Source organism: Somniosus microcephalus, chromosome 29 (genome assembly GCF_052327205.1).
Source record: "Somniosus microcephalus isolate GS21.2 chromosome 29, FLI_Smic_1.0, whole genome shotgun sequence".
In the NCBI taxonomy this organism is placed as follows: domain Eukaryota; kingdom Metazoa; phylum Chordata; class Chondrichthyes; order Squaliformes; family Somniosidae; genus Somniosus; species Somniosus microcephalus.
In genome coordinates this window covers 4315444-4330565 of record NC_141015.1, presented here as the reverse complement: position 1 = coordinate 4330565, position 15122 = coordinate 4315444, and the positions used below count along the sequence as shown (strand labels likewise).

At 41.8% G+C, this 15122-nt stretch overlaps 7 non-coding genes across 7 annotated transcripts; all 7 read right to left on the bottom strand.

Moving 5' to 3' along the window:
* Positions 1-1155: 1155 nt before the first annotated feature.
* Positions 1156-1227, bottom strand: trnag-ucc (transfer RNA glycine (anticodon UCC)). The gene has a single exon. It is a non-coding gene; the product is annotated as a tRNA-Gly (tRNA).
* Positions 1228-3417: 2190 nt separating this feature from the next.
* Positions 3418-3489, bottom strand: trnag-ucc (transfer RNA glycine (anticodon UCC)). Its single transcript has one exon. It is a non-coding gene; the product is annotated as a tRNA-Gly (tRNA).
* Positions 3490-7359: 3870 nt separating this feature from the next.
* trnag-ucc (transfer RNA glycine (anticodon UCC)) lies at positions 7360-7431 on the bottom strand. Its single transcript has one exon. It is a non-coding gene; the product is annotated as a tRNA-Gly (tRNA).
* A 1890-nt stretch (positions 7432-9321) lies between these two features.
* trnag-ucc (transfer RNA glycine (anticodon UCC)) lies at positions 9322-9393 on the bottom strand. Its single transcript has one exon. It is a non-coding gene; the product is annotated as a tRNA-Gly (tRNA).
* Positions 9394-11302: 1909 nt separating this feature from the next.
* trnag-ucc (transfer RNA glycine (anticodon UCC)) lies at positions 11303-11374 on the bottom strand. Its single transcript has one exon. It is a non-coding gene; the product is annotated as a tRNA-Gly (tRNA).
* Positions 11375-12570: 1196 nt separating this feature from the next.
* trnag-ucc (transfer RNA glycine (anticodon UCC)) lies at positions 12571-12642 on the bottom strand. Its single transcript has one exon. It is a non-coding gene; the product is annotated as a tRNA-Gly (tRNA).
* A 1890-nt stretch (positions 12643-14532) lies between these two features.
* trnag-ucc (transfer RNA glycine (anticodon UCC)) lies at positions 14533-14604 on the bottom strand. Its single transcript has one exon. It is a non-coding gene; the product is annotated as a tRNA-Gly (tRNA).
* Between the last annotated feature and the right edge of the window lie 518 nt (positions 14605-15122).

The following is a 15122-nucleotide window of genomic DNA, read 5'->3' as shown; positions in this document are numbered from 1 at the left end:
TTTACGCAACAGGGAACACCTTTACACAACAGGGAACATCTTTACATAAAAGGGAACACATTTACACGACAGGGAACACATTTATACAACAGGGAACACCTTTACACAACAGGGAACACATGTACACAACAGGGAACACATTTCCACAACAGGGAGAAATTTTTCGCAACAGGGAACACAGTTATACAATAGGTAACATCTTTATACAACAGGAAACATCTTTACACAACAAGGAACATATTTATACAACAGGGAATATCTTTACACAACATGGAACACGTTTACACAACAGGGAACATGTTTAAACAACAGGGAACACCTTTGTACAACAGGGAACACCTTTACGCAACAGGGAACAACTTTACGCAACAGGGAACACCTTTACACAACAGGGAACACCTTTACACAACAGCGAACATGTTTAAACAACAGGGAACACCTTTGTACAACAGGGAACACCTTTACGCAACAGGGAACAACTTTACACAACAGGGAACACCTTTACACAACAGGGAACATCTTTACACAACAGGGCACACCTTTGCATAATAGGGAACACATTTACACAACAGAAAACATCTTCATACCAGTCCCTCCCTTCCTCTCAGTCTCTCTTTCCCTGTCTGTCTAGCTCTCCCTCTGTCTCTCTCGCAGTCTCTGTCTTTCCCTCAGTCTCTGGCTCGTGTTACTCAGTCTGTTTGTCTGTCTCTCTCTGGTATCCTCAGTGTCTTTCTCTAGCCCTCCCTTTGTGTGTCCTGAAAGCCTCTTGCTGGTTTTCTGTGTGTCATTGTGTGTGTGTCCCATTGTGGGTGGTGTAATACTGAGTGTCCTTGTGTAGCCAGGGTGAGCTTCCCAACACGTGTGTTGCTGTGTCCGGGATTCTGGGCTATTTGAGGGCAATGCTATCGCTTTCAATACAGTCTGGAGGCTGAAATAACACAGCACTGACAGGCAGCTGTATTATGGATGGACAATCATGGAGGATTAAAGTTTATTTAACTACCATTTTTAATATTGCTTCTGACTGAGAACCCATTTATTAGTTGATGAAAGTATTCTGTCAATTGTAATTAAGATTTTTATTTGTTATAAAATCCTGTTGTAAGGTCTCCCATAAATCAGTTCTGACCTGCAAGGGGTTAAAAATATCTCGCTTGCGATGGCCGGGAATCGAACCCGGGTCAACTGCTTGGAAGGCAGCTATGCTCACCACTATACCACCATCGCTCACATAAGCTGCATCTTATATTTACAGACTAACCACTTCTTTCGGATCTTCAGCGGGACAAATACGATATTTTGAATTCGTTTTAATCAGAGCGTAAGCACGATGCTGAGGCACTTTCCCTACAATTAACAATGGCCACTGTGAATAGTTATCTTGCTTAGACTGAGCCCTCACCCCATTTATTATTTTAAAGTCCTTTATGACTTAAAACAATAATCCACAAAAATGAATTGAAGATCAATTTTAAGGGAGAAACATAGAATATAGGAGCAGGAGTAGGCCATTCGGCCCCTCGAGCCTGCTCCACCATTTAATGAGATCATGGCTGATCATCCAAATTCAGTACCCTGTCCCTGCTCCTACCTTCTATGTTTCTATGATATTCATTCAGGCCGTTACACAACAGGGAACATCATTATACAACAGGGAACACCTTTACACAACAGGGAACACATCTACACAACAGGGAACATCGTTACATAACAGGGAACACATTTACACATCAGGGAACACCTTTACACAACAGGGAACACCTTTACACAACAGGGAACACATTTACACATCAGGGAACACCTTTACACAACAGGGAACACATTTATACAACAGGGAACACCTTTACACAACAGGGAACACATGTACACAACAGGGAACACATTTCCACAACAGGGAGCAATTTTTCGCAACAGGGAACACAGTTACACAATAGGTAACATCTTTATACAACAGGAAACATCTTTACACAACAAGGAACATATTTATACAACAGGGAACACCTTTACGCAACAGGGAACACCTTTACACAACAGGGAACATCTTTACATAAAAGGGAACACATTTACACGACAGGGAACACATTTATACAACAGGGAACACCTTTACACAACAGGGAACACATGTACACAACAGGGAACACATTTCCACAACAGGGAGAAATTTTTCGCAACAGGGAACACAGTTATACAATAGGTAACATCTTTATACAACAGGAAACATCTTTACACAATAAGGAACATATTTATACAACAGGGAACACCTTTACGCAACAGGGAACACCTTTACACAACAGGGAACATCTTTACATAAAAGGGAACACATTTACACGACAGGGAACACATTTATACAACAGGGAACACCTTTACACAACAGGGAACACATGTACACAACAGGGAACACATTTCCACAACAGGGAGAAATTTTTCGCAACAGGGAACACAGTTATACAATAGGTAACATCTTTATACAACAGGAAACATCTTTACACAACAAGGAACATATTTATACAACAGGGAATATCTTTACACAACATGGAACACGTTTACACAACAGGGAACATGTTTAAACAACAGGGAACACCTTTGTACAACAGGGAACACCTTTACGCAACAGGGAACAACTTTACGCAACAGGGAACACCTTTACACAACAGGGAACACCTTTACACAACAGCGAACATGTTTAAACAACAGGGAACACCTTTGTACAACAGGGAACACCTTTACGCAACAGGGAACAACTTTACACAACAGGGAACACCTTTACACAACAGGGAACATCTTTACACAACAGGGCACACCTTTGCATAATAGGGAACACATTTACACAACAGAAAACATCTTCATACCAGTCCCTCCCTTCCTCTCAGTCTCTCTTTCCCTGTCTGTCTAGCTCTCCCTCTGTCTCTCTCGCAGTCTCTGTCTTTCCCTCAGTCTCTGGCTCGTGTTACTCAGTCTGTTTGTCTGTCTCTCTCTGGTATCCTCAGTGTCTTTCTCTAGCCCTCCCTTTGTGTGTCCTGAAAGCCTCTTGCTGGTTTTCTGTGTGTCATTGTGTGTGTGTCCCATTGTGGGTGGTGTAATACTGAGTGTCCTTGTGTAGCCAGGGTGAGCTTCCCAACACGTGTGTTGCTGTGTCCGGGATTCTGGGCTATTTGAGGGCAATGCTATCGCTTTCAATACAGTCTGGAGGCTGAAATAACACAGCACTGACAGGCAGCTGTATTATGGATGGACAATCATGGAGGATTAAAGTTTATTTAACTACCATTTTTAATATTGCTTCTGACTGAGAACCCATTTATTAGTTGATGAAAGTATTCTGTCAATTGTAATTAAGATTTTTATTTGTTATAAAATCCTGTTGTAAGGTCTCCCATAAATCAGTTCTGACCTGCAAGGGGTTAAAAATATCTCGGTTGCGATGGCCGGGAATCGAACCCGGGTCAACTGCTTGGAAGGCAGCTATGCTCACCACTATACCACCATCGCTCACATAAGCTGCATCTTATATTTACAGACTAACCACTTCTTTCGGATCTTCAGCGGGACAAATACGATATTTTGAATTCGTTTTAATCAGAGCGTAAGCACGATGCTGAGGCACTTTCCCTACAATTAACAATGGCCACTGTGAATAGTTATCTTGCTTAGACTGAGCCCTCACCCCATTTATTATTTTAAAGTCCTTTATGACTTAAAACAATAATCCACAAAAATGAATTGAAGATCAATTTTAAGGGAGAAACATAGAATATAGGAGCAGGAGTAGGCCATTCGGCCCCTCGAGCCTGCTCCACCATTTAATGAGATCATGGCTGATCATCCAAATTCAGTACCCTGTCCCTGCTCCTACCTTCTATGTTTCTATGATATTCATTCAGGCCGTTACACAACAGGGAACATCATTATACAACAGGGAACACGTTTACACAACAGGGAACACATCTACACAACAGGGAACATCGTTACATAACAGGGAACACATTTACACATCAGGGAACACCTTTACACAACAGGGAACACCTTTACACAACAGGGAACACATTTACACATCAGGGAACACCTTTACACAACAGGGAACACATTTATACAACAGGGAACACCTTTACACAACAGGGAACACATGTACACAACAGGGAACACATTTCCACAACAGGGAGCAATTTTTCGCAACAGGGAACACAGTTACACAATAGGTAACATCTTTATACAACAGGAAACATCTTTACACAACAAGGAACATATTTATACAACAGGGAACACCTTTACGCAACAGGGAACACCTTTACACAACAGGGAACATCTATACATAAAAGGGAACACATTTACACGACAGGGAACACATTTATACAACAGGGAACACCTTTACACAACAGGGAACACATGTACACAACAGGGAACACATTTCCACAACAGGGAGAAATTTTTCGCAACAGGGAACACAGTTATACAATAGGTAACATCTTTATACAACAGGAAACATCTTTACACAATAAGGAACATATTTATACAACAGGGAACACCTTTACGCAACAGGGAACACCTTTACACAACAGGGAACATCTTTACATAAAAGGGAACACATTTACACGACAGGGAACACATTTATACAACAGGGAACACCTTTACACAACAGGGAACACATGTACACAACAGGGAACACATTTCCACAACAGGGAGAAATTTTTCGCAACAGGGAACACAGTTATACAGTAGGTAACATCTTGAAACAACAGGAAACATCTTAACACAACAAGGAACATATTTATACAACAGGGAACATCTTTACACAACATGGAACACGTTTACACAACAGGGAACATGTTTAAACAACAGGGAACACCTTTGTACAACAGGGAACACCTTTACGCAACAGGGAACAACTTTACACAACAGGGAACATCTTTACACAACAGGGCACACCTTTGCATAATAGGGAACACATTTACACAACAGAAAACATCTTCATACCAGTCCCTCCCTTCCTCTCAGTCTCTCCAACTCTCCCTCTGTCTCTCTCGCAGTCTCTGTCTTTCCCTCAGTCTCTGGCTCGTGTTACTCAGTCTGTTTGTCTGTCTCTCTCTGGTATCCTCAGTGTCTTTCTCTAGTCCTCCCTTTGTGTGTCCTGAAAGCCTCTTGCTGGTTTTCTGTGTGTCATTGTGTGTGTGTCCCATTGTGGGTGGTGTAATACTGAGTGTCCTTGTGTAGCCAGGGTGAGCTTCCCAACACGTGTGTTGCTGTGTCCGGGATTCTGGGCTATTTGAGGGCAATGCTATCGCTTTCAATACAGTCTGGAGGCTGAAATAACACAGCACTGACAGGCAGCTGTATTATGGATGGACAATCATGGAGGATTAAAGTTTATTTAACTACCATTTTTAATATTGCTTCTGACTGAGAACCCATTTATTAGTTGATGAAAGTATTCTGTCAATTGTAATTAAGATTTTTATTTGTTATAAAATCCTGTTGTAAGGTCTCCCATAAATCAGTTCTGACCTGCAAGGGGTTAAAAATATCTCGGTTGCGATGGCTAGGAATCGAACTCGGGTCAACTGCTTGGAAGGCAGCTATGCTCACCACTATACCACCATCGCTCACATAAGCTGCATCTTATATTTACAGACTAACCACTTCTTTCGGATCTTCAGCGGGACAAATACGATATTTTGAATTCATTTTAATCAGAGCGTAAGCACGATGCTGAGGCACTTTCCCTACAATTAACAATGGCCACTGTGAATAGTTATCTTGCTTAGACTGAGCCCTCACCCCATTTATTATTTTAAAGTCCTTTATGACTTAAAACAATAATCCACAAAAATGAATTGAAGATCAATTTTAAGGGAGAAACATAGAATATAGGAGCAGGAGTAGGCCATTCGGCCCCTCGAGCCTGCTCCACCATTTAATTAGATCATGGCTGATCATCCAAATTCAGTACCCTGTCCCTGCTCCTATCTTCTATGTTTCTATGATATTCATTCAGGCCGTTACACAACAGGGATCATCATTATACAACAGGGAACACCTTTACACAACAGGGAACACATCTACACAACAGGGAACATCGTTACATAACAGGGAACACATTTACACATCAGGGAACACCTTTACACAACAGGGAACACCTTTGCACAACAGGGAACACATTTACACATCAGGGAACACCTTTACACAACAGGGAACACATTTATACAACAGGGAACACATGTACACAACAGGGAACACATGTACACAACAGGGAACACATTTCCACAACAGGGAGCAATTTTTCGCAACAGGGAACACAGTTACACAATAGGTAACATCTTTATACAACAGGAAACATCTTTACACAACAAGGAACATATTTATACAACAGGGAACACCTTTACGCAACAGGGAACACCTTTACACAACAGGGAACATCTTTATATAACAGGGAACACATTTACACAACAGGGAACACATTTATACAACAGGGAACACCTTTACACAACAGGGAACACATGTACACAACAGGGAACACATTTCCACAACAGGGAGAAATTTTTCGCAACAGGGAACACAGTTATACAATAGGTAACATCTTTATACAACAGGAAACATCTTTACACAACAAGGAACATATTTATACAACAGGGAACATCTTTACACAACATGGAACACGTTTACACAACAGGGAACATGTTTAAACAACAGGGAACACCTTTACGCAACAGGGAACAACTTTACACAACAGGGAACACCTTTACACAACAGGGCACACCTTTGCATAATAGGGAACACATTTACACAACAGAAACATCTTCATACCAGTCCCTCCCTTCCTCTCAGTCTCTCTTTCCCTGTCTGTCTATCTCTCCCTCTGTCTCTCTCTTTCCCTCAGTCTCTGTCTCTCGCTCGTGTTACTCAGTCTGTTTGTCTGTCTCTCTCTGGTATCCTCAGTGTCTTTCTCTAGCCCTCACTTTGTGTGTCCTGAAAGCCCCTTGCTAGTTTTCTGTGTGTCATTGTGTGTGTGTCCCATTGTGGGTGGTGTAATACTGAGTGTCCTTGTGTAGCCAGGGTGAGCTTCCCAACACGTGTGTTGCTGTGTCCGGGATTCTGGGCTATTTGAGGGCAATGCTATCGCTTTCAATACAGTCTGGAGGCTGAAATAACACAGCACTGACAGGCAGCTGTATTATGGATGGACAATCATGGAGGATTAAAGTTTATTTAACTACCATTTTAATATTGCTTCTGACTGAGAACCCATTTATTAGTTGATGAAAGTATTCTGTCAATTGTAATTAAGATTTTTATTTGTTATAAAATCCTGTTGTAAGGTCTCCCATAAATCAGTTCTGACCTGCAAGGGGTTAAAAATATCTCGGTTACGATGGCCGGGAATCGAACCCGGGTCAACTGCTTGGAAGGCAGCTATGCTCACCACTATACCACCATCACTCACATAAGCTGCATCTTTTATTTACAGACTAATCACTTCTTTCGGATCTTCAGCGGGACAAATACGATATTTTGAATTCATTTTAATCAGAGCGTAAGCACGATGCTGAGGCACTTTCCCTACAATTAACAATGGCCACTGTGAATAGTTATCTTGCTTAGACTGAGCCCTCACCCCATTTATTATTTTAAAGTCCTTTATGACTTAAAACAATAATCCACAAAAATGAATTGAAGATCAATTTTAAGGGAGAAACATAGAATATAGGAGCAGGAGTAGGCCATTCGGCCCCTCGAGCCTGCTCCACCATTTAATGAGATCATGGCTGATCATCCAAATTCAGTACCCTGTCCCTGCTCCTATCTTCTATGTTTCTATGATATTCATTCAGGCCGTTACACAACAGGGCACATCATTATACAACAGGGAACACCTTTACACAACAGGGAACACATCTACACAACAGGGAACATCGTTACATAACAGGGAACACATTTACACATCAGGGAACACCTTTACACAACAGGGAACACCTTTACACAACAGGGAACACATTTACACATCAGGGAACACCTTTACACAACAGGGAACACATTTATACAACAGGGAACACCTTTACACAACAGGGAACACATGTACACAACAGGGAACACATTTCCACAACAGGGAGCAATTTTTCGCAACAGGGAACACAGTTACACAATAGGTAACATCTTTATACAACAGGAAACATCTTTACACAACAAGGAACATATTTATACAACAGGGAACACCTTTACGCAACAGGGAACACCTTTACACAACAGGGAACATCTTTACATAAAAGGGAACACATTTACACGACAGGGAACACATTTATACAACAGGGAACACCTTTACACAACAGGGAACACATGTACACAACAGGGAACACATTTCCACAACAGGGAGAAATTTTTCGCAACAGGGAACACAGTTATACAATAGGTAACATCTTTATACAACAGGAAACATCTTTACACAACAAGGAACATATTTATACAACAGGGAACATCTTTACACAACATGGAACACGTTTACACAACAGGGAACATGTTTAAACAACAGGGAACACCTTTGTACAACAGGGAACACCTTTACGCAACAGGGAACAACTTTACGCAACAGAGAACACCTTTACACAACAGGGAACACCTTTACACAACAGCGAACATGTTTAAACAACAGGGAACACCTTTGTACAACAGGGAACACCTTTACGCAACAGGGAACAACTTTACACAACAGGGCACACCTTTGCATAATAGGGAACACATTTACACAACAGAAAACATCTTCATACCAGTCCCTCCCTTCCTCTCAGTCTCTCTTTCCCTGTCTGTCTAGCTCTCCCTCTGTCTCTCTCGCAGTCTCTGTCTTTCCCTCAGTCTCTGGCTCGTGTTACTCAGTCTGTTTGTCTGTCTCTCTCTGGTATCCTCAGTGTCTTTCTCTAGCCCTCCCTTTGTGTGTCCTGAAAGCCTCTTGCTGGTTTTCTGTGTGTCATTGTGTGTGTGTCCCATTGTGGGTGGTGTAATACTGAGTGTCCTTGTGTAGCCAGGGTGAGCTTCCCAACACGTGTGTTGCTGTGTCCGGGATTCTGGGCTATTTGAGGGCAATGCTATCGCTTTCAATACAGTCTGGAGGCTGAAATAACACAGCACTGACAGGCAGCTGTATTATGGATGGACAATCATGGAGGATTAAAGTTTATTTAACTACCATTTTTAATATTGCTTCTGACTGAGAACCCATTTATTAGTTGATGAAAGTATTCTGTCAAGTGTAATTAAGATTTTTATTTGTTATAAAATCCTGTTGTGAGGTCTCCCATAAATCAGTTCTGACCTGCAAGGGGTTAAAAATATCTCGGTTGCGATGGCCGGGAATCGAACCCGGGTCAACTGCTTGGAAGGCAGCTATGCTCACCACTATACCACCATCGCTCACATAAGCTGCATCTTATATTTACAGACTAACCACTTCTTTCGGATCTTCAGCGGGACAAATACGATATTTTGAATTCATTTTAATCAGAGCGTAAGCACGATGCTGAGGCACTTTCCCTACAATTAACAATGGCCACTGTGAAAAGTTATCTTGCTTAGACTGAGCCCTCACCCCATTTATTATTTTAAAGTCCTTTATGACTTAAAACAATAATCCACAAAAATGAATTGAAGATCAATTTTAAGGGAGAAACATAGAATATAGGAGCAGGAGTAGGCCATTCGGCCCCTCGAGCCTGCTCCACCATTTAATGAGATCATGGCTGATCATCCAAATTCAGTACCCTGTCCCTGCTCCTATCTTCTATGTTTCTATGATATTCATTCAGGCCGTTACACAACAGGGAACATCATTATACAACAGGGAACACCTTTACACAACAGGGAACACATCTACACAACAGGGAACATCGTTACATAACAGGGAACACATTTACACATCAGGGAACACTTTACACAACAGGGAACACCTTTACACAACAGGGAACACCTTTACACAACAGGGAACACATTTATACAACAGGGAACACCTTTACACAACAGGGAACACATGTACACAACAGGGAACACATTTCCACAACAGGGAGCAATTTTTCGCAACAGGGAACACAGTTACACAATAGGTAACATCTTTATACAACAGGAAACATCTTTATACAACAAGGAACATATTTATACAACAGGGAACACCTTTACGCAACAGGGAACACCTTTACACAACAGGGAACATCTTTACATAAAAGGGAACACATTTACACGACAGGGAACACATTTATACAACAGGGAACACCTTTACACAACAGGGAACACATGTACACAACAGGGAACACATTTCCACAACAGGGAGAAATTTTTCGCAACAGGGAACACAGTTATACAATAGGTAACATCTTTATACAACAGGAAACATCTTTACACAACAAGGAACATATTTATACAACAGGGAACATCTTTACACAACATGGAACACGTTTACACAACAGGGAACATGTTTAAACAACAGGGAACACCTTTGTACAACAGGGAACACCTTTACGCAACAGGGAACAACTTTACGCAACAGGGAACACCTTTACACAACAGGGAACACCTTTACACAACAGCGAACATGTTTAAACAACAGGGAACACCTTTGTACAACAGGGAACACCTTTACGCAACAGGGAACAACTTTACACAACAGGGAACACCTTTACACCACAGGGAACATCTTTACACAACAGGGCACACCTTTGCATAATAGGGAACACATTTACACAACAGAAAACATCTTCATACCAGTCCCTCCCTTCCTCTCAGTCTCTCTTTCCCTGTCTGTCTAGCTCTCCCTCTGTCTCTCTCGCAGTCTCTGTCTTTCCCTCAGTCTCTGGCTCGTGTTACTCAGTCTGTTTGTCTGTCTCTCTCTGGTATCCTCAGTGTCTTTCTCTAGCCCTCCCTTTGTGTGTCCTGAAAGCCTCTTGCTGGTTTTCTGTGTGTCATTGTGTGTGTGTCCCATTGTGGGCGGTGTAATACTGAGTGTCCTTGTGTAGCCAGGGTGAGCTTCCCAACACGTGTGTTGCTGTGTCCGGGATTCTGGGCTATTTGAGGGCAATGCTATCGCTTTCAATACAGTCTGGAGGCTGAAATAACACAGCACTGACAGGCAGCTGTATTATGGATGGACATTCATGGAGGATTAAAGTTTATTTAACTACCATTTTTAATATTGCTTCTGACTGAGAACCCATTTATTAGTTGATGGAAGTATTCTGTCAATTGTAATTAAGATTTTTATTTGTTATAAAATCCTGTTGTAAGGTCTCCCATAAATCAGTTCTGACCTGCAAGGGGTTAAAAATATCTCGGTTGCGATGGCCGGTAATCGAACCCGGGTCAAATGCTTGGAAGGCAGCTATGCTCACCACTATACCACCATCGCTCACATAAGCTGCATCTTATATTTACAGACTAAGCACTTCTTTCGGATCTTCAGCGGGACAAATACGATATTTTGAATTCATTTTAATCAGAGCGTAAGCACGATGCTGAGGCACTTTCCCTACAATTAACAATGGCCACTGTGAATAGTTATCTTGCTTAGACTGAGCCCTCACCCCATTTATTATTTTAAAGTCCTTTATGACTTAAAACAATAATCCACAAAAATGAATTGAAGATCAATTTTAAGGGAGAAACATAGAATATAGGAGCAGGAGTAGGCCATTCGGCCCCTCGAGCCTGCTCCACCATTTAATGAGATCATGGCTGATCATCCAAATTCAGTACCCTGTCCCTGCTCCTATCTTCTATGTTTCTATGATATTCATTCAGGCCGTTACACAACAGGGAACATCATTATACAACAGGGAACACCTTTACACAACAGGGAACACATCTACACAACAGGGAACATCGTTACATAACAGGGAACACATTTACACATCAGGGAACACCTTTACACAACAGGGAACACCTTTACACAACAGGGAACACATTTACACATCAGGGAACACCTTTACACAACAGGGAACACATTTACACAACAGAAAACATCTTCATACCAGTCCCTCCCTTCCTCTCAGTCTCTCTTTCCCTGTCTGTCTATCTCTCCCTCTGTCTCTCTCGCAGTCTCTGTCTTTCCCTCAGTCTCTGTCTCTCGCTCGTGTTACGCAGTCTGTTTGTCTGTCTCTCTCTGGTATCCTCAGTGTCTTTCTCTCGCCCTCCCTTTGTGTGTCCTGAAAGCCTCTTGCTGGTTTTCTGTGTGTCATTGTGTGTGTGTCCCATTGTGGGTGGTGTAATACTGAGTGTCCTTGTGTAGCCAGGGTGAGCTTCCCAACACGTGTGTTGCTGTGTCCGGGATTCTGGGCTATTTGAGGGCAATGCTATCGCTTTCAATACAGTCTGGAGGCTGAAATAACACAGCACTGACAGGCAGCTGTATTATGGATGGACAATCATGGAGGATTAAAGTTTATTTAACTACCATTTTTAATATTGCTTCTGACTGAGAACCCATTTATTAGTTGATGAAAGTATTCTATCAATTGTAATTAAGATTTTTATTTGTTATAAAATCCTGTTGTAAGGTCTCCCATAAATCAGTTCTGACCTGCAAGGGGTTAAAAATATCTCGGTTGCGATGGCCGGGAATCGAACCCGGGTCAACTGCTTGGAAGGCAGCTATGCTCACCACTATACCACCATCGCTCACATAAGCTGCATCTTATATTTACAGACTAACCACTTCTTTCGGATCTTCAGCGGGACAAATACGATATTTTGAATTCATTTTAATCAGAGCGTAAGCACGATGCTGAGGCACTTTCCCTACAATTAACAATGGCCACTGTGAAAAGTTATCTTGCTTAGACTGAGCCCTCACCCCATTTATTATTTTAAAGTCCTTTATGACTTAAAACAATAATCCACAAAAATGAATTGAAGATCAATTTTAAGGGAGAAACATAGAATATAGGAGCAGGAGTAGGCCATTCGGCCCCTCGAGCCTGCTCCACCATTTAATGAGATCATGGCTGATCATCCAAATTCAGTACCCTGTCCCTGCTCCTATCTTCTATGTTTCTATGATATTCATTCAGGCCGTTACACAACAGGGAACATCATTATACAACAGGGAACACCTTTACACAACAGGGAACACATCTACACAACAGGGAACATCGTTACATAACAGGGAACACATTTACACATCAGGGAACACCTTTACACAACAGGGAACACCTTTACACAACAGGGAACACATTTACACATCAGGGAACACCTTTACACAACAGGGAACACATTTATACAACAGGGAACACCTTTACACAACAGGGAACACATGTACACAACAGGGAACACATTTCCACAACAGGGAGCAAATTTTCGCAACAGGGAACACAGTTACACAATAGGTAACATCTTTATACAACAGGAAACATCTTTACACAACAAGGAACATATTTATACAACAGGGAACACCTTTACGCAACAGGGAACACCTTTACACAACAGGGAACATCTTTACATAAAAGGGAACACATTTACACGACAGGGAACACATTTATACAACAGGGAACACCTTTACACAACAGGGAACACATGTACACAACAGGGAACACATTTCCACAACAGGGAGAAATTTTTCGCAACAGGGAACACAGTTATACAATAGGTAACATCTTTATACAACAGGAAACATCTTTACACAACAAGGAACATATTTATACAACAGGGAACATCTTTACACAACATGGAACACGTTTACACAACAGGGAACATGTTTAAACAACAGGGAACACCTTTGTACAACAGGGAACACCTTTACGCAACAGGGAACAACTTTACGCAACAGGGAACACCTTTACACAACATGGAACACCTTTACACAACAGCGAACATGTTTAAACAACAGCGAACACCTTTGTACAACAGGGAACACCTTTACGCAACAGGGAACAACTTTACACAACAGGGCACACCTTTGCATAATAGGGAACACATTTACACAACAGAAAACATCTTCATACCAGTCCCTCCCTTCCTCTCAGTCTCTCTTTCCCTGTCTGTCTAGCTCTCCCTCTGTCTCTCTCGCAGTCTCTGTCTTTCCCTCAGTCTCTGGCTCGTGTTACTCAGTCTGTTTGTCTGTCTCTCTCTGGTATCCTCAGTGTCTTTCTCTAGCCCTCCCTTTGTGTGTCCTGAAAGCCTCTTGCTGGTTTTCTGTGTGTCATTGTGTGTGTGTCCCATTGTGGGTGGTGTAATACTGAGTGTCCTTGTGTAGCCAGGGTGAGCTTCCCAACACGTGTGTTGCTGTGTCCGGGATTCTGGGCTATTTGAGGGCAATGCTATCGCTTTCAATACAGTCTGGAGGCTGAAATAACACAGCACTGACAGGCAGCTGTATTATGGATGGACAATCATGGAGGATTAAAGTTTATTTAACTACCATTTTTAATATTGCTTCTGACTGAGAACCCATTTATTAGTTGATGAAAGTATTCTGTCAATTGTAATTAAGATTTTTATTTGTTATAAAATCCTGTTGTAAGGTCTCCCATAAATCAGTTCTGACCTGCAAGGGGTTAAAAATATCTCGGTTGCGATGGCCGGGAATCGAACCCGGGTCAACTGCTTGGAAGGCAGCTATGCTCACCACTATACCACCATCGCTCACATAAGCTGCATCTTATATTTACAGACTAACCACTTCTTTCGGATCTTCAGCGGGACAAATACGATATTTTGAATTCATTTTAATCAGAGCGTAAGCACGATGCTGAGGCACTTTCCCTACAATTAACAATGGCCACTGTGAAAAGTTATCTTGCTTAGACAGAGCCCTCACCCCATTTATTATTTTAAAGTCCTTTATGACTTAAAACAATAATCCACAAAAATGAATTGAAGATCAATTTTAAGGGAGAAACATAGAATATAGGAGCAGGAGTAGGCCATTCGGCCCCTCGAGCCTGCTCCACCATTTAATGAGATCATGGCTGATCATCCAAATTCAGTACCCTGTCCCTGCTCCTATCTTCTATGTTTCTATGATATTCATTCAGGCCGTTACACAACAGGGAACATCATTATACAACAGGGAACACCTTTACACAACAGGGAACACATCTACACAACAGGAAACATCGTTACATAACAGGGAACACATTTACACATCAGGGAACACCTTT